The 20,590-nt window shown below is 41.4% G+C and overlaps 2 pseudogenes; one reads left to right on the forward strand and one right to left on the reverse strand.

The window, feature by feature from the left end:
* The window catches only part of LOC148697917 (uncharacterized), a 30,031-nt pseudogene extending 12,257 nt beyond the window's left edge, over positions 1-17,774 (forward strand).
* A 15-nt stretch (positions 17,775-17,789) lies between these two features.
* Positions 17,790-18,613, reverse strand: LOC137728425 (cinnamoyl-CoA reductase 1 pseudogene; annotated as a pseudogene).
* Between the last annotated feature and the right edge of the window lie 1,977 nt (positions 18,614-20,590).

Genomic DNA, 20,590 nt, shown 5'->3' on the forward strand with positions numbered 1-20,590 from the left:
TCTTTTTGCTCCTTTAGCCCTTTGGACCTATAAACACACGAAAATAGCTTAAAGTACTAAAATAACTAAAGAAACATAACGTAAATGCACGAGAACAAGCCATTTAAGTCGCATGAATATGCTCCTATCAAATACCCCCACACTTAGCTTTTGCTAGTCCTCGAGCAAAACAAAACAAAAGAAACCAAAAACAAAACAAAACGAACAAAACACAACCTACACCTTCCAACAATCGTCTCAGATTTCCAATGCACATGACAAGTTAAAAATCATTAGTCCCATAGATTTTTAGCCATCTTTACAGTTAAGTACATTCTTAATCATAGTCACCACATACTAGTTCACAATTAAGCATTTAAAACACATTTCGAAAGTAGTAACATGCCTTTAGAGAATTTCCTCAATTCCTTACTAGAATGCACTCTATTTTCACACAGATTTTCTGACTACACACCCTACACTAGTTATATGTGAGAGATTGATGTAAACATGTAGACGAACACTCACATATGTTATAATAAGGAAAGCATTTTCTAGAGTTAATAAGCATGTTTAGATATGATCTCATGAATGGAATGCTACTACTTAGACGCGAGAACCAGTGACACCATAAGCTCATACCAAGTTCAAACTCCACAATTGAAATACATAACACTCAAGATAGAAGTCAAGGGTTGTAACGGGGCTAAAGGTGTTTGGCTAACAAAGAAAGGTGAAGGATAAACAAACATTCTTAAAGCAATAGTGAGCAAAGTATTTGAATTAGGCACTTAGAATTCCCTTTAGAACGCAAAAATCAACTTTGAACACCCAAGGGAAAGTCACACAAAACTTAGGGCCATATTCAACTTTTTGGACCCTTTCTTCAACCATCAACGCTCGTGAGTTCATTCTTACTTATTTTCACTCCTTTCTTTTTTTTTTTTTTTTTTTTTTTCTTTTTTTTTTTTCTTTTTCTTTTGAATCTCGAAACATACATATAAACGTAAGAACAAACTTTTACTCCCCCACACTCATTTTCTTGCATAATGTAACTCAAAAGGAATTCATTTAAGTCATGCTCACTATACTTTAAGAACAAGGGTATAGGAAAGTCCTACACTAAGCTAGGTAAGGGAAATGTGGGAAAACAAAGAATAAAAGCTAAATAAGGCTCAACGGGGTTAAAACTTACAACAAATACGAAGTATGGGAAGTAAGTTTATTTGGCTATGGTGGTGGTCACTACACAACTTCTTCTTGAATATGTGTTATGCAAATCAATAACATGCTTTGAATGAAAAGGGCATGAGTTCTAGCATTTGGAACTATATGATGAAACGCCTTCTAAGTAGTAACCAAGCAAAGAATAATGAGATCATGCAACGACTTTAGAAAACAAGAAATCACAAATTATACTCTCCAAAGAACGTTATAGGTTCAAGTCTCTCAGGGTTGTAGCGTTTGTTTGAGTTCCTTCCTTCAAGCATGTTACAAAAACGAATTTTTTTCTTTTATGATTGCATGTGAAGTCATACATTATAACCATAACCAAGCATATACCAAGAGTAAATCAAACTTTTCTCTATGTTTATAACTCTTTTTAACAGTCATGCAATTACAAACCAAATCCTTATCATTGTGTTGGAAGGTATCCTAAGACACAAACACACAAAAACGACTCAAAACACTCTTTTTAGGCTTTTTAAAACACGTTTTTCAAATTTTTATGTGATTTTCGGAGTTATAAAAACAAAACATACTAAAACACTCTAAAACAACTTAAAAACACCTTAAAACAGCAAGGAACAACATTTTAAGTTATGGGTGATAAAATCCCACGAATTTGCATTAAATATACTTAGTTACCCCCCCCACACTTAAATCAAACATTGTCCTCAATGGTTTACGCATAGATTCACACAAAACATAAGTAAACACACAAAAAACATTTAAACATACTAAACATGGCAGAATGTAATTAACAAAGAGAAGAGTTTAGGGACGCAAATCTGGTTATGGAGTGTAAATTCCGTCTTCTCTTTGTTGATTGCATTGAGGCTTGATCTGGATGATTCCATAAGCTTACTCTCGAACTGGTTGCCGCCCATCGTTGACTTTCCTTTGTGCTACTCTTGATCTGGGCAGCAGGATTCTTTTGGTCTTCCCCGAAGGTCTGAGCTTACTCCTTTGGTCTGTTTCTTTGTTCAATCTTTCCAATTCGTATTGAAAAGGGTTGGAGGATAACTCAGCCTAAGTTTGTCTCCACATGCTTCAATGTATCATTTTCACTTGCCTTACTCGCTCCCTTTTGCAGAAGTGGTCCCTTCTCTGGAAGTGTATCAACCGTTGAAGATGACTACTCGAGAGCAACGCTAGGTAAGCAATCAGGAATAGATTCTAGGCAGTTGGCTCCAGATCGGAAGACTGACTCCAAGTGCCGGCTGATTGCTTCTTTCACTTTGCCATGCGAGTAAGAACAAGGACAAAGAAAAGGACAGGGAAAGAGCATGATATGAGATACTTTTGCTTTAGACCTTCTTGATATGAGATACCTTTGCTTTTGAAGAAACGGCGAATGAAGCAGCATATGTATTTGTTGTGGTTGTCTCCACATGCTTCGATCGACCGTTTCCTTCTGCCTCATTTGTACTCCAGGTTTCTGGTATCTTCTTTGGGGGAGAAAAAATTGAGTATTTCAAGAGGCTTTGCTGGGAGTGCGCCCTCAGAGGTGAGGGAGGGTTGGACATTTTCTTCAGGTTTTCCTTGCCATAAAAACGAAGGTCGACATATATAGAGATAATAACAAGTGGTGGTACTGCTCTTTTACCCTTGTCGACAGACGTTTTGATCCCGCAAATCCGGCTTTTTGAAATAATGGCGCCTCTTCGATCTCTGAACACGCCTTTTCGATTTCTGAGCAGGCGCCCCTTCGATTTCTGAACGACGCCCCTTCGCTTTCTGAACGACACGTGGTAGTGCAGATGCGGCTCCTTTTGACAAAGCTGCACGCGTCTTCTGAAAAGCTGAGAAAGCGTCGCCGAACTTTGCGCTTGTCGGCTAAAGATGTGTAGTTGCGATGATGGCCTCCACGTGTTGTCTGAAAAGAAGAACTCTTTTGACAAAGTTGAACACGTCTTCTGAAAAGCTGAGAAAGCGTCGCCTAAATTACGCCGGAAATTCCGGCTTTTTGAATCGGTGGACGCGTCGCCTTGGCTTCTTATTGAGGTATCGATCACCACCACAAACACACTCTGAAGATTTCCCATTCTTGAAAATCGTCTCCGGCCCTTCGAAATTTAACTCCATCCACCCATTCTCTTTGAACACTTTTGAAAAAAATGGCAAACTCATCGAACCTTAGCTTAGATTTGAGTCTCAGCAGCGATCCGGTTGCGCCCCGTCAAGGTAATGTATGGCGCCCTTCTTTTTTTTCTTCTAACGGTCCTCTTTCAGGTGAAGACTCTGTGATGCAGGACGCCACAACAGCTACAATAGTAGCTAGGAACCTCCTCACACCAAAAGATAGTAGGCTGCTGTCAGGACGGTCCGATGAGTTGGCCGTTCAAGAGTCCCTCGCACTTAGTGTTCAGTGTGCGAGTTCTGTGTCCAACATGGGCCAACGCCTGCTTGCCCGCTCCCGTCAGGTGGAATCATTGATGGCAGAGGTGGAAAGTCTCAAGCAGGAGATCAAACTGCTTAAGTACGAGAATAGAAGTTTGCACGTGCTTGCCAACAACTATTCGACGGGTATGAAGAGGAAGCTTGATGAGCTACAAGAAGCCAATGGTCGGATGCAAAGTGACCGTCAAACTGACCGTCAAAGGCTTTCGGCTTACTTCCAGAGGCATATTTTTCCTGGCTCGTCCAGCGTTTGGCCAAGTATTGGGGCCTGGAATGCTCTAGCTCCGATGCCTCCTGCTCCGATGCCTCCAGCATCTATGCCTTCCGCTTCGACGCCTCCTGCTTCTAGAATTTTGCCCAGTAGTGGGGCTTCAAGTAAACGCCCTTTGTGAAGGCTCCATCTTTCCTTGTTTAGCAGTGCCTATCAATAAACCAAACATTTTCTCAATGTTACAATCATAGACTCGCACAATTAATAAACAAACAAACAATAACAACTAAACAACCTAATAAGGCAGAAACGAAATAGCAACAAAGAGAAGAGTTTTTAGGAATCTGGAATTGGAGTGCTTTCTAAGTCTTCCTTTGTTGAATGCATGGGTTGCCTCCCAAGTAGCGCTAAGACACAAACAAACACCAAAATGACTCAAATGACTCTAAAAACACATATTTTTGGGTTTTTCAAAAGAAATTTTTTTTTTTTTAAATTTTTATCAAATTTTCGGAGTTTTATACCAAGACACTATAAAACACACTAAAACACTCTAAAAACGCTTAAAACAGCAAGAAACAACATTCTAAGTGATAGGTGAATAAATCCCACGAAATTCATGCAAATACAAATTGTTTACCCCCCCCACACTTAAATCAAACTTTGTCCTCAATGTTTTAAGTAGAAAGTCACAACAGAGCAAGCAAATAAACAAATACAAGAAAGAAAGCAAAGTAAAGGCAGTAAAGAAAAAGAAAGGAATAAAAATAAGTCTCTTAAAGGGGTTTCCAAGTTCTTCTCTATTCGGATGCATGGGTTGCCTCCCACGAAGCGCTATCTTTTACGTCTTTCAGCCGGACGAGTACCCTCTTTTAATCTTCATTTGAGCCCACGGAATGGAAAGGAATGTCTTCCACCACTTGCCCCATACTTTGCTCGTAATATGGCTTCAACCGATGCCCGTTCACCTTGAATTCTACGCCATTCCTTAAGCTTTTTATGTGGACTGCACCATAAGGTAAAACGTTAGTAACAACAAACGGGCCAATCCATTTAGAACGCAACTTACCAGGAAACAAACGTAGGCGAGAGTTGAAAAGTAACACTTTCTGCCCAACTGTGAAGGTCTTGGTTCGAATCATTTTATAATGGAATGCTTTGGTCTTGGCTTTGTACATCCGGGCATTCTCATAGGCTTCATTCCGAATCTCCTCAAGTTCATTCAATTGGAGCTTCCTATGAACTCCCGCTGCATCTATGTCCATGTTGAAAGTCTTCACGACCCAATGTGCCTTATGCTCTAACTCTACGGGCAAATGACATGGCTTACCATAGACGAGCCGAAAAGGTGACATCCCAATGGGTGTTTTGTACGCCGTACGATATGCCCACAGTGCATCATCTAAACGTAAGCTCCAATCCCTCCTTGTTGGTCCAACGGTCTTCTCCAAAATTTGTTTGATTTCTCGGTTAGACACCTCGGCTTGGCCATTTGTTTGAGGATGGTAAGGTGTGGAGACCTTATGGTTGACATGGTACTTTCTTAGCAACGCCTCAATGGTCCGATTGCAAAAGTGAGACCCTCCATCACTTATGATTACTCTCGGCATCCCAAACCTAGCAAAAATGTTAGTTTTCACGAAATCTGCAACCACCTTAGAATCGTTAGTACGGGTGGCTTTTGCTTCCACCCATTTAGAAACATAATCAACGGCTAGCAAGATATAAGTGAAACCATAAGATGGAGGGAAAGGGCCCATGAAATCAATGCCCCAAACATCAAAAATTTCAACATTAAAGACAGGGGTTTGCGGCATTTGGTCCTTGGTACCTATGTTACCCATTCGTTGGCAACGATCATAAGACATACAAAAGGTTCTAGCATCCCTAAATATAGTCGGCCAATAAAAACCACACTCTAGAACCTTGAGGGCAGTGCGTTGTGTGCCAAAATGACCACCACATGCATATGTGTGACAAAAGCTTAGAATTGAGTGAAATTCAGAATCATGCACACATCTACGTACAATTTGATCTGAGCAATACTTCCACAAATAAGGGTCATCCCAAACATAGAAACGTGCATCATTTTTAAGCTTATCACGTTGGTGCTTGTTTAGTTCATTTGGAAATTGTTTAGCCACCAAGTAATTCACTAAATCTGCATACCATGGTTCACTTACCTCAATGGATAGCAGCTGCTCATCGGGAAAAGTTTCAGGGATAGGTACAGCATGTTCATGCTCCTCGTGGATCATTCGGCTTAAATGGTCAGCCACTACATTCTCGCTTCCTTTCTTATCCCGGATTTCAATATCAAATTCTTGAAGAAGAAGAATCCAACGGATAAGCCTCGGCTTTGCCTCCTTTTTCGTGATCAAGTACCTCAAAGCTGCATGATCAGAATAAACGATTACTTTAGTACCAATTAAATATGAACGGAATTTATCTAAAGCAAAAACCACAGCTAGAAGTTCTTTTTCCGTCGTGGAGTAGTTCAATTGGGCATCATTGAGAGTCCGAGAGGCATAATATATGACATGCGGCCGCTTGTCTCTTCTTTGTCCTAGAACAGCTCCTAATGCATAGTCGGATGCATCGCACATGAGCTCGAACGGAAGGCTCCAATCTGGAGGTACAATAATGGGGGCCGAGACTAGCTTCTCCTTGAGTTGGTTAAATGCCGAATTACACTCTTCATCAAACTTGAATGGCACATCTTTTTGAAGCAATCGGCAAAGAGGGTTGGACATCTTGGAGAAGTCCTTGATAAAACGCCTATAGAACCCTGCATGGCCAAGAAACGAACGTACCTCTCTAACCGAAGTAGGAGAGGGTAAGTGACGTACAAGGTCTATTTTCGATTTATCTACTTCAATTCCTTTTTCTGAAACAATATGTCCTAAAACTATACCTTGTTTCACCATAAAGTGACATTTCTCCCAATTCAAGACAAGGTTAGTTTCAACACATCGTTTCAAAATTAAGGTTAGATTATCCAAGCAATTATCAAATGAACTCCCAAACACACTGAAATCATCCATGAAAACCTCAATGATCTTTTCAACAAAATCGGAAAATATACTTACCATACACCTTTGGAAAGTGGCCGGTGCATTGCATAAGCCAAATGGCATGCGACGATAAGCAAATGTTCCAAAGGGACATGTGAATGTGGTCTTCTCTTGATCATCCGGGGCTATCACAATTTGGTTATATCCAGAGTATCCATCAAGAAAACAGTAAAAGGCATGACCGGCTAACCTTTCGAGCATCTGGTCGATGAATGGCAAAGGAAAGTGATCTTTCCTAGTCATGGCATTTAGCTTCCGGTAATCGATACATACTCGCCATCCAGTCTGAATGCGTGTAGGTACGAGCTCATTCTCATCATTCTTGATAACAGTTACTCCGGACTTCTTGGGAACGACTTGAACTGGAGAGACCCAACGGCTATCGGAGATAGGGTAGATCACTCCGCAATCCAAAAGCTTGATTATTTCCTTCTTCACTACTTCCATCATCGGAGGGTTGAGACGGCGTTGAGCCTCTCGGGATGGCTTAGTCCCCTCCTCAAGAAGTATACGGTGCATGCATGTGGTAGGGCTTATTCCTTTAATGTCGGCCAAAGTCCACCCTATGGCCGTTTTGTGTTCTCGCAGCACCTTCACAAGCTTCTCCTCCTCCATTGCCGTGAGACTTGATGAAATGATGACGGGCAATGTTTCACCTTCTCCCAAAAACACATACTTCAAATGGTCCGGCAACGGCTTAAGTTCAAGCGATGGTGCCTGAACAACAGAAGGTAGCATCTTAGTGGAAACTGAATTTGAAAGTGAGAGTGGAACCTTACCATATTGTTGTGGCAATGACTCAAGGGCTGCCACAACCTCAATTATTTCTTCACTAGAACCCATGGCAAAGAATTCCTCCTCCTTGCCGTGGCCTTGCATTGGCCAAAATCCTTCATTTTTGCACTCTATGGCCTTAGTGATGGTTGTTTCCAGGGCGTCCTCGTTCAATTCTTCAAGGTATACCTGCGCCAAAGAATCGATAACATCAATGGAAAAACAAGAATGGTCATCAACGGGATATCTCATAGTTTCAGAAATATTAAAATCAATCACTTCCCCATCGAATTCCATTGTCAAGGTGCCTTTGTATACATCAATCTTCGTTCGGGCCGTCTTCATGAATGGCCTACCAAGGAGAATCGGCAAAGATGTAGAATGGGCTGAATCCTCCATGTCTAAGACGTAGAAATCAGCCGGAAAAATTAAATGGTTCACCTGCACAAGCACATCTTCCAAAACTCCTTTTGGATACGCGTTAGAACGATCGGCCAATTGTATAATTACACCATCTTGCTTTAATTCACCCAAATTCATAGATGCATAAATAGAATAAGGCATGACATTTATGGATGCACCTAAATCAAGCATGGCATGTTCAAAACGATTATGTCCAATCACACAAGGAATCGTGAAACTACCGGGGTCTTTGCACTTGGTAGGCAGTTTACGTTGCAAAACAGCGGACACATTCTCGCTTACCTTCACTACCTCTTTGTTTGCCCTTCTTCTCTTTGTATTGCATAGGTCCTTGAGGAATTTAGCATACTTTGGAACCTGTTTGATTGCATCGAGAAGCGGTATGTTCACTTGCACCTTCCGGAACGTTTCAAGAATGTCCTTCTCGCTTTCTTCCTTTTTTTCTTGCATGAACCTGCGAGGAAAAGGTACATTGGGCAGATTAGGACGTGAAGTACATGAATTTGAACTTAAATTACCTGATTTGGCCGAGTTAGGGTGATTGGGGGCTTGCGGCATTGGGTTTTTCACCCTTACCGTGGGTGAGCTAGACACTTCCTCAGGTTGTGTCGTCTCTTCATCTACTTTCTGGGCAGATTTGGGATTGTTTGGCTCGGTCCCAACTTCTTTTCCACCCCTTAGGGTGATGGCCTTGGCGGATTCGAATCCTCCCTTTGGATTGACTGTGGTTGAGCTAGGAAGCTTTCCTTGCTCTCTAATCTGTCCAAGGAACTCAGAAATCTGCCCTATTTGTTTCTTCATATCCATCATCTCCTTCTCGTTATTTTCTATCCGGTTGTTTTGATTTTGCAACCCCTGCGAAATAGAGGTTAGTAATTGCATAGCTTGATTACTTTCCAAAGACGTACCTGAATGAGATGATGCCGAAGGTTGTTGGGATTGTTGGGGTGCATACGGCTTGGAATAAAAACCAGGGGGGTTTGGCCTAAATCCTCCTTGTTGGGCAGCTTGTTGTGGCTCCGTCCATTTGAAGTTTGGATGGTCCCTCCATCCGGCATTGTAAGTGTTCGAGTATGGGTTGTTTTGATTTTGTCCTTGGAAACCAATTGCATTGGCAGATTCCCACCCACCATTCTCGATTAGTTGAGGGCACTTGTCGGATGGATGCCCTTGAATTGAGCACACGCCACAGACTTGGTGTTCTTGTGCTTTTGGACCAATCACAACCTGAGAAACAAGAGAAGTAAGATTAGCAAGTTGTGATTGAATTTCAGAAATAGCACTCACCTCATTTACACTTTGTTGCCGTGGGGCTTCCCTTTGGCCCACTCCTTCATATTGTTGAGCGTTGAGCGCTCGGTTGGCTATGAGAACCTTGGCATCCCTTGGTGTTTTGTCCACCAATGCTCCTCCCGCTGATGCATCAAGCATTTGACGTTCGATAGGAAGGAGGCCCTCATAGAAATATTGAAGGAGAAGTTCCTCCTTCATTTGATGTTGAGGACATGAAGCTACAAGGCCCTTGAAGCGCTCATAATAAGCCGAGAATGTCTCACCATGATTCTGTTGAATACCACTAATTTTCTTCCGTAGGAGAATCACTCTCGAAGTAGGGAAGAATTTCTCCAAGAAAGCACGCTTCATACTCTCCCACGAAGTCACAGTTCCCGGGGCTAGTTCGTAGAGCCAATCTTTGGCCTTGTCCATAAGTGAAAATGGAAAGGCCTTCATCTTCAATATACTCCCATCCATATTGACGGGGGTCATGCTCGAACAAACCACCTCGAACTCCTTCAAGTGTTTGTTGGGGTCTTCCATAGACAATCCATGGAACTTCGGAATATGGTGTAACAAACTGGATTTGAGTTCAAATTCATCGGTCTTGCCTTGGGCAGCCGTGGGGTATTGGATACAAAGAGGCAATGCATTATCCAAACCCGAGGCCGAAAGCTCCTTGATGGTTCTATTATCTGCTGCCATGGCTTGTTCTTCTTCAAAAATCTGATCCGTGGGCTTTTCTTCTACACCTACTTCGTCTTCTTCAAGCCCAGGTTGTGGTGGAGGTTGTGGTGGCTCTTGTTGACTCCTCGTTCTCCTCAAAGTGCGTTCAAAATCACCGTCAAAGTCGGAGATGTTCTCTATAATAGGCCGAGAGCTACGAGTCATACACAGTACCTAAAAAACAAGGAAACAAACAAACTAAGAATCTAAAATAAGAATGCACGAAAAACAAAAAAAATAATAAAAATAAAGACAAAGGATTAGCAAAGTTGCTAATCCCCGGCAACGGCGCCAAAATTTGATGCGAGAATTATACGCGCATAAATTAAACCCTCGTTTGACAATTGTAGTAGAATGGATAAGTGAGGGATCGTTCTAGACCGGGGATTAGGAGGGCTTGCTAAAACCTTCTAAATTGACTTAAAAACATAAAAACTAAATTAAAACAGATTTAAGACACTTGGGAACAAGGAAAAATAAAAAAGGGGGTTTTAGTTTTGACGAAGTTGAAATAAACAAACAAAATGCAAAAATGGACAGATTGTAAACAAGTGTTGTGAAACAAGATGGTTGGTGAATTAGCTAGAGGTTCTTTCTCCACACATGATATTTATGCATATGAATCAATTTCCAGTTATTCCTTCATTGAATTATGAACGACAATGTCCCAAATTAACCGTGACATCACTAGTTAACCCTCAGATTTTCCTTATATTATTGGATTGGATGGCATCATTCGACAACCCAAAACAGTCTCAAAAGTTCCCTACATGTCATCATAATAGAGATACAATCGAAGATCATTAAGAATAATGAAAACCATAAGCATTGACAAAGCATTTGCAACTATGACATCATGTTACTCATGCTAAGAATTAAACTTAACGCGATCGTGACAAGCGACCTTCACTACTTTCAAGTATAAGTTAGTAACGATTATGTGAAACCTTCTTAAACTTTAGCCACATATTCATGCATGCTAATTAAGTGTCGACCCTCAATCAACAAACACAAATAAGTTAATCATCAAATAGTTAAGCCAATTGCATTCACGAATCAAGAGTTCATAACCGGAATTCATCAATTCATATCACATAAATAATCATGGTATTGAAATCACCCCTAGCCAAAAAGGGTTTAGTTCCTCATAACTTTGAAATCAAAGAAACACCTAAACATTCCAACAACTCAACTTGAATTGTATGAACGTTTAGGCACTCTTCTCTTCCAATCCTTATACGTACAAAACAAAGAGAATTGAATTTAAACTTTGAAATCAAAGAAACACCCAAACATTCCAACAACTCAACTTGAATTGTATGAACGTTTAGGCCCTCTTATCTTCCTCGTTGTTGTAGCACAAGGTCTAAGGTGAGGTTTGGGGGATTATGGAAATGGATGAGGAGTGGTTTGGAGGGTTGGGAAGTGGTGGAAATAGAAGGGAATGATGCTAGAAATGAAGTGGGACTCACGGCAAAGAAGGAATGGAAGTGTTTGTGGTGTGTTGTGTATGAAAATGAGATGTCATGAATGAATGAATGCAAGGGTATTTATAGGAGTAGTGGAGGGAACATATGGCTATATCATTTGTAGGTGAAGTAGGTGGATGTTGTAGGTGAGTAGGTGGATGTTGTAGGTGAAGTAGGTGGATGTTGTAGGTGAGTAGGTGGATGTTGTAGGTGAAGTAGGTGGATGTTGTAGGTGAAGTAGGTGATAAGTGATAAGTGTATGATATGTTAAGTGATAAGTGAATGATTATGATAAGTGATAAATGAATGTATGATATGATAAGTGGTGAATGATAAGTGATAAGTGGTGATGATATGTGATAAGTAATGAGTGGTGATGATAAGTATGGAGCATGTGAATTAACTAATGAAGGAAATGCATGTGCAATGACAATGTGTTAGAATGGATGTGTGTTATGCATGGCATGATTGGGATTAGGAAAGGTTTTAAATGTCCTAAAACTAAAGAGAACAAGGTTCCAACACTTTGGTCTTCAATTAGGTCTTCAATTTCGTCCAACACTTTGGCTCCAAGCATAAGCTATCCATCCTTAGCCCAAAAGTGCTCCAAAAGTCTCCAAAATGCATCTTTTTGCTCCTTTAGCCCTTTGGACCTATAAACACACGAAAATAGCTTAAAGTACTAAAATAACTAAAGAAACATAACGTAAATGCACGAGAACAAGCCATTTAAGTCGCATGAATATGCTCCTATCACACACTTATAGTTTTCATGATGCTTAATGATCTTTGATTGTATCTTTATTGTGCTGTTCACGTAAAGGACTTTTGGAGAATGTTGTGAATTGCGTTGCGCGAACCCATCCAATTCATTAACTTAAGGAGAACTTGACGTTTAATTTAAGAGGACCTAATTAACCCGGGGTATTGAGTTTCATAATTTATCGAAAGACCAACTAAAAATCAATCTTGTATGCAAGTGTAACATATGTGGAGAAGAACCCTTTAGCTATTCCATCACCAATATTTTCATCACATTCATCTTTACTATCTGTTTTAAATTATAATCTGTCCATTTAATTTAATCTCGTCCAACCACAATACCCCCATATTTTGCTAAGTCTTAGTCATTACAATCTATCTTAGTTTGTGTTTTTAAGTATTTGGAGTCTTGTGTACTTATTTTGAGTTCTTGTTAAGTAAGTTAAGTGTTTTAAAAGTTAGTTTTATTTATTTGAGTCAAGTGTTTAGCACCCGTAGTTAATCCCCGGTCTAGAACGATCCCTACTTACATCATTACTACAATTGTCACAAATAGGGTTAATTTGTGTGCGTATAAATCTCGCATCATTCAGTCAATTAGGCCTACAACAGTTTTTAATGTGTTGTGAGAATAAACAGATGTAAAATAGAGTTGCTGAGCATTTCGTAAATTTTATTTTTTTTGTAAAGGTGCTTTTAACAAAAAAAAATATTGTCTGATTGTTTGGTAAACTTTTGTATAAATTGTTTTAAATATGTTAAAGGTAGCTAATGGAAAGGCTTCCTCAAACTGTTTTTAAACAAAAATCACCTAATAACTTTATTTAATAATTTTTTAATATAATAAAAAAATAAAAAGAAAAACTTAAAAAGCTTACCCGTATTCTCAATCCCTACCATAATTCCATCTCTCTTCTCTTTCGCCCATCTGTATCATCTCTCTCTAATGGGCAATGCTTACTATATTTTGAAAAAAAAAACTTTTGGTAAACCATGTTTGGTAAACCATGTTTTTCTACTGTATTTAACAACATTTTTTTTTTTAAAATTTGTTTTACCAAACACATTTAATGCTCTAGATATTTTAATAATCTGCTGTTAAGGCCTAAAAATATCACATGTAAGCCCAACCAAGTCTCAAGGCTTAATTGTTATACAAGCTTCAGCCGATGCCAAATAGATGAAAAGGTGCGGAATCAAGAAAGGATTATATTCAAAATCATATCATGCTATGTTAATCAGGCCACACATTTGTGTAAAATTAGATCACACTCGTGCAAACTCATGCATATTCGTCATGTCAAATTTTATCACTTAATCACTGTGAACACGAAAAATTCCTGAAACAAGAATACCGTGTACAAAATATATTTTGATGTTTAATGATTTTGGGGTTACAATCTCTTTGTAATTTGATCCTCTGATTCTATCTTCGTAGGGTGTAGGTTTGTGGATGAGCTGTTGATCCAAAGGGCCATCGGGGCTTGATCTAGGGATGAACAGTTGATGAACGGATCTTCGAGGGCTTTTGGGCTTGATCTTGAAGACTGGGTGTATGGATTTCTTCAAGGACTTTTGGGCTTGATCTTGAAGGTTGATGGATGAGCGGATCTTCAAGGGCTTTTGGGCTTAATCTTGAAGAACGATTGGATGTGTGAATTTGTTGAGGTTGTTGATCCAAAGGGCCGTTGGGGCTTGATCTTTAGGATGAACGGATGATGAACGATGAACACTTTCTTCAAGGGCCGTCGGGGCTTGATCTTGAGTCGGTGGAAGTTCTTCAAGGGCCGTCGGGGCTTGACCTTGAAGGAGGATTTGACGAAGAACGAAGAGTGTTTTCTTGATCCTTCGGGATTTGCTTGAGAGCTTTAGAGTTTCAAAGCTTCAAGGTTTTGGTGTGATGTAAATTCCTTTCTTTCTTTTCTTCCTCTTCTTTCTCCCTTAAAATGAATGCCTTGGCCTCCTATTTATAGAATTCCAAAACTTGATTTTTGGATTTAAATAATCAGATGAAATAAATCATTTCTGTCAGGTATTGACACGTATCCTATTTGATGACTTTTCCAATTTATTTCGATTTTTCGTTGAGTCACACGCTACATGTAAAATTTATGTGACACGTGAGCGTTGAAATTTTAATTATTGGTTAACATTCATTTCACCGAAATTTCGATGTCTACAAATGCCCCCACTTCAAGGCGCGTCGTTGACATGTGCTTGTCACGTGTAGAAGATGCGTTTTGAAGTCCCTTAATGTAGATGTCAACCCAAGGGCCGTCGAGGCTTGATCTTGAATTGAGCTGGAAATTTCTTCAAGGGCCATCGAGGCTTGATCTTGAGTTCGACTGGAAGATTTTCTGGTTTCCTCCAATCGTTGATTTTCCACAAGCTTAATCTTGAACTGGGCTGGAGGATTCTTTTGGTCTCCTCCGAAGGTCTGAACCTGCTCCTTTTATCTGGAGTTGAATTTGTTTCAAGGGTGGTAAACACTTGATTTTGAATTGGACTTGTGATTTCTTCAAGGGCCATTGAGGCTTGATCTTGAACTGGGCTGGAGGATTCTTCTGGTCTCCTCCGCTCGTTGATTTTCCTTTGTGCTACTCTTGAACTGGGTAGCAGGATTCTTTTGGTCTCCCCCCGAAGGTCTACGAGCGGTTTCAGGATATGGCAGGCAAGTACGAGGTGGAGGTGCTGACCTGTTTCTTTGTTCAATCTTTCCAATTCGTATTGAAGAGGGTTGGAAAGATTGAAGTTTCCTTGTCCCTTCTCTGGCAGTGTATCAACCGTTGAAGATGACTACTCGAGAGCAATACTAGGTAAGCAATCAGGAATAGATTCCAGGTAGTCGGTTCCAGATTGGAAGACTGACTCCAAGTGCCGCTGACTGCTCTCTTTCACTTTGCCATGCGAGTAATAACAAAGACAAAGGAAAAGACAGGGAAAAAACATGATATGAGATACCTTTGCTTTCGAAGAAGCAGCGAATGAATCAGCACATATATTTGTTGTGTTTGTCTCCACATGCTTCGATGTATAATTTTCACTTGCCTTACTTGCTCCATTTGCAGAAGTGGTATTTCCTTATGCAGGTTTAGCATATTCTCTTGTAGTATTTGTCCTCTGATGCAGGAGTTGAATGCAACCTTTGCATTTAAATGGTGCTTCACTTCTTGGTGGCAACTGGTTTGAGTGGAGGTTCCGACATATTGCTTCCTCTGTCCTTGTCTTGGCAGGTGAGAACAAGGGCAAAGGAAAAGATAGGGAAAAAGCATGATATGAGATACCTATGCTTTCGCCCTTGATGATATGAGATACCTTTGCTTTTGAAGAAGTGGTGAATGAATCAGCACATGCTTCAATCTATCGTTTCCTCCTGGGTCATCTGTACTCCAGGCATCTGGTATCTTCAAAGGTTGAATAGGGTTTCTCAAAGGAAGAAGAAGAATTGTGTATTTCGAGAGGCTTTGCTGGGAGTGCGCCCTCAGAGGTGAGGAAGAGTTGGGCATTTTCTTGAGGTCTGCCTTGCCATAAAAGATGAAGGTCGACGTATATAGGGATTTCTTAATAGCAAGTGGTGGTACCGTTCTTTTACCCTTGTCGACAAACGTCTCTTCGATATCTGAACGACGCCTCTTCGATTTCTGAACGACGCCTCTTCGATTTCTGAACGAGCGCCACTTTTGACAAAGTTGCACGCGTTTTCTGAAAAGCAGAGAAAGCGTCGCCGAACTTTGCGCTTGTCGGCTAAAGATGTGTAGTTGCGATGATGGCTTCCACGTGTTTTCGACTTTGTCAGATATCTTTTGACAAAGTTGAACGCGTTTTCTGAAAAGCCGCGAACGCGTCGCCAAACTTCACGCAGGAAAATCCGGATTTTTGAATCGGTGGTCGTGTCGCCTTGGCTTTTTATAGCGGTATTGATCACCCCAACATTCACACTCTGAAGATTGCCCATTCTTGAAAAATCGTCTCCGACCCTTTGAAATTTTACTCCATCCCTTCTCTTTGAACACCTTTGAAAAATGACTAACTCATCGAACCTTTGCTTAGATTTGAGTCTCAGCAGCGATCCGGTTGTGCCCCATCAAGGTAATGTATGGCGCCCTTCTTTTTTATCTTCTAACGGTCCTCTTACAGGTGAAGACTCTGTGATGAAGGACGCAACTACAGCTACGATAGTAGCTAGGAACCTCCTCACTCCTGAAGATAGTCGACTGCTTTCAGGACGGTCCGATGAGTTGGCCGTTCAAGAGTCCCTCGCTCTCAGTGTTCAGTGTGCAGGCTCTGTGTCCAACATGGGCCAACGCCTACTTGCTCGCTCCCGCCAAGTTGAATCCTTGATGGCGGAGGTGGAAAGTCTTAAGCAAGAGATCAAACTGCTTAAGTACGAGAATAGAAGTTTGCATGTGCTTGCAAATAACTATTCGTCGGGCATGAAGAGGAAGCTTGATGAGCTGCAAGAATCCAATGGTCGAATGCAAAGTGACCGTCAAAGTGACCGTCACAGGCTTGCGACTTTCTTCCAGAGGCACCTTTTTCCTGGGTCATCTAGCGTTCCACCCAGTATTGAGGCCTGGAATGCTCTAGCTTCAATGCCTCCCGCTCCGATGCCTTCTGCTCCGATGTCTTCCGCTTCTAGAGTTTTGCCAAGTAATGGGGCTTCACGTGAACATCCTTTGTGAAAGCTCCATCTTTTTTTTTTTTTTTTTTTTTTTTTTTTTTTTTTGTACACACTTGTAATTTCTTGGAAATTAATGGACATGCTTTATTTTATTCAGTGTATTGTGCTAAATACAGATAAAACATATACATCACCGTCCATCATCATTCCTTTTTTATTTTATTTTATTATTTATTATTATATATATATATATATTTTTTTTTTTTTTTTTTTTTTTTTTACTTTTCTTTGCTTTCGGTGGCACTGATCCACCATTTATTTATATATATATATATATATATATATATATATATATATATATTTCAGATGGTACCAGAAGCACCATCATTTTTTTTTTCTTTCTTTTTATTATATATATATTTTTTTTCTTTTTGCACATGGTTCCAGAAGCACCATCATTGCTTTTATTATATATATATATATATATATATATATTTTTTTTTTTTTTTATTTTTTTATTTTTTGGAATGGTGCTGTCCATCTGGATTCCATCATTTTTTTTTCTTTATATGGTGATCTGCAAGGCTGAGTTTGTGGGTGAAAACCCAGGCCGAGTCCGAGAGAAGACGGAGGAGATCTTTGGGTGTGAGTTGACAAACTTTGATTTTGTCAATCACATTCAAAGGCAGCAGCAGAGGCAAGCAGACGGATGAGATCTTTGGGTGTGAGTTGACAAACTTTGATTTTGTCAATCACATTCAAAGGCAGCAGCCATGGCGGAGGTGCAGAAACAGCCAGATCTTGAGGCAGAGTGTAAAGCGTCGAGTTTGAAGTGAAGGAATTGCAGTGGCGCTAAGTGATGAGCAGAGGGCAGATCACAGCCACTAAGCACAGCCAATGGACTCCCCCTCGTGAATTCTTACCGAGCCCATGCCATCGTTATGCATGCCATTCCTCCGACAGCTTCAACGCATTCAGCAATTCAACCGAGTCACACAAGCTCAGACAACTTCAACCTTTCATCGAACTCGTTGATTCGGGCTATAGTTTCAGTCATCGCACAGATCTGGTCCTCATATGTTTCAGTGCAGCCCTCAAGAATGCGAAGGAGCATCAACATGCTAGCATTGAGCCTGGGCGAGATAACAGGGCCCATCACCGTGCCCGGATTCACCATAACCACATCCAGCCCCTTCTCCTTGGCAAATTCCCACGCAGCTTTCTCCACTGGTGTTTTCGATAATGGATACCACAATCCCTTCTGCTTGCAGTAGTCAATGTCTGTCCAGCAATCCTCGTCCTTGATCTTATCGGACGGCCAGCTTGGGCTGGGAGTGATGGCGGAGATGGATGACGTCAGCACCACACGGCTGACCCCAGCCTGCTTCGCCGCCGTCAGAACATTGAGCGTTCCTTTGATCGCTGGGTCCAGGAGCTCCTTCTCGGGGTTGTAGACTTGATCGACGATGCAGGGAGAGGCGAGGTGGAAGACGCCGGAGCAACCATTGACGGCGGCGAGTATGGAGTCGTAGTCGAAGAGGTCGACCTGGAAGAGACGGAGGAGATCCAGAAACTGAAGTTGGAGAAGCAAGGTTTGAGCAGGGCGCTGTGTTCCCTTATCAATCATCATCCATCATACGATCAACGAATTCAATCGCCATAAACGCAGATCAAAGCTATGGCTTCAATCTCACGCCGTCAGCATCGATCACTCATTCCAGAGATGAATTGGGAACTGATGCGAGAAGCGGATGGTGGTCTCGAAGAAAAGAGGAAATTGTTACCCTTTATTCCGACCAAACATTATACGAATGGAGCAAATGGCGTCGGTGATGAGGAACATGGTGAGAAACGCGGCGTTTTAGCAAATTTGATGATGGATTTGGCGATGGAGGCGCGACACATCCCTGAATCTCGCCGGTCCTTTCAGTTGGCTACAACGAAGGTGGTGAGACGGCGACTTAGGATGAGATCGAGGAGAACTTATCAAGACACCCAACTCCCCCTGCACAGGGAAACCATGGCGGACAGAGACGGCGGAGTACCAGTCATGGTGAAGCAGGGGAATCGGACGACAAGCTGAAGCTCCACTAATCGATGCTGTGAATCTCTGTGCTTCCTGAATAGACAAGGTCGGGGACACCACCGTGTTTGACGGTGTGTGAGGCGGGCTTGGGCTTCTTCTGGTGTCGAGAACAGAGGTGGGCTCAGTGCTGCTTCTTTAATGTCATCAGCCCCATCGTCCTGCATGTCAGAGGTCCACAGGGTGAGGTTATCACGGAGAAGTTGCATTATCAAAGTGCTGTCCTGTCGAAATGATCACTGGCTCTCTCATCAAATCCAATGATATGGGGCAGCAAAAGTCCTTCGGAATCGTTATAAAAGTCTCCGCAATCTCCTGAGCAATCAACCCTTTTCGGGGCTTTCTCTGATTGTTCCCAATCCCCAATTCAACCTCGTCTTCTTCGAAACCGAAAAGCAAAAACCTGCAGTACCGAGTGAATAATTGAGCTCGACGGCGTCATTTAAGGAGTCGAAACTGATGCAGTAGAGGTCAGATTCCTTTCTGAGAATCGAACTGAGATGCGATTTGGACTCTGCCGATTGCGTGAGGTGGAGATTGACGAAGTATGAGCTGTCGATGAGCGACCGCCATGGTTTTGCAATCGACCGGAAGCGGAGGAGGCGGGCGACGGGCAGACGAGAGAGTATATCGACGATGTACCCGAGGGGAATTCCGAGGAGGACACGCGTCTCTTCGCTGATACTGTTGTCAAGTTGAACCTCCAGAAGCTGGCGTCGGTGACAGAAGGGATGGCTTCTAATTCGCGCTTCTCTTGCTCCCGAAGCTTCTGGGTTTGCTTCTGCTCGATCTCGGAGCGCTTAAAGAATCGCTTGCCACCGGTGTCTTCTTTGAGCCTCTGCCGTTTCTTGGCGATTTCTTCCTTCAGCAGGTCCATCTAGGGTTTTGAATGGGATTTCGGATTTGGGGAGAATGGCCATGGATTCCATCGATTGATGGGAGGGAGAAGAGCTTAAAGCTTAAGGCTTTTTCAGCGCATATAGGAAAAGCGCAGTTTGGGCTTTGAGAGCCGGGCTCGGGCCTGGCATTTGGGTTGCTCCTTCTTGTGGACTCCAACTTCTGTTTCTTTGAGTTGGCATGGGTCTTAAGTGTAGGCAAACCCACTTTAACATGTATATATATATATATATATATATATATATTTTTTTTTTTTTTGATGATGTGAATATATATATATTTTTTTCTAATACATAGTAACATATGTATTTTTTTTTCTTTTCTTTTGTAATAAAATTAACCTTCTTTAATGAAACATTTATTTATTTATTTTGATGTGACTGTACTTGAAGTTTTGAAGTTTCAAGTTGCCTACGTACTCTTCCAAAGAAGAGATCAAGTCATAACGTAGTTCAAATGAATGATGGTTTTGATGATGATTTTGGTGATGATTTTGGTGATGATTTTGCCGTACACAGTTTATGCTCTTGCGGGCCAGGAGCGTTTGGTGCCGTTTGCAGTTTCAGCTCGTGCAGGCAAGGAGCGTTTGTTGTCACCTTTTAGGCTCGTGTGAACAAGGAGCTTTTGGTTGTCGCCTTTTAGGCTCATGCGAACAAGGAGCTTTTGAATTTG

This window comes from Pyrus communis, chromosome 3, assembly GCF_041283825.1.
Source record: "Pyrus communis isolate YQ-2024b chromosome 3, ASM4128382v1, whole genome shotgun sequence".
NCBI classification, from domain to species: Eukaryota; Viridiplantae; Streptophyta; class Magnoliopsida; order Rosales; family Rosaceae; genus Pyrus; species Pyrus communis.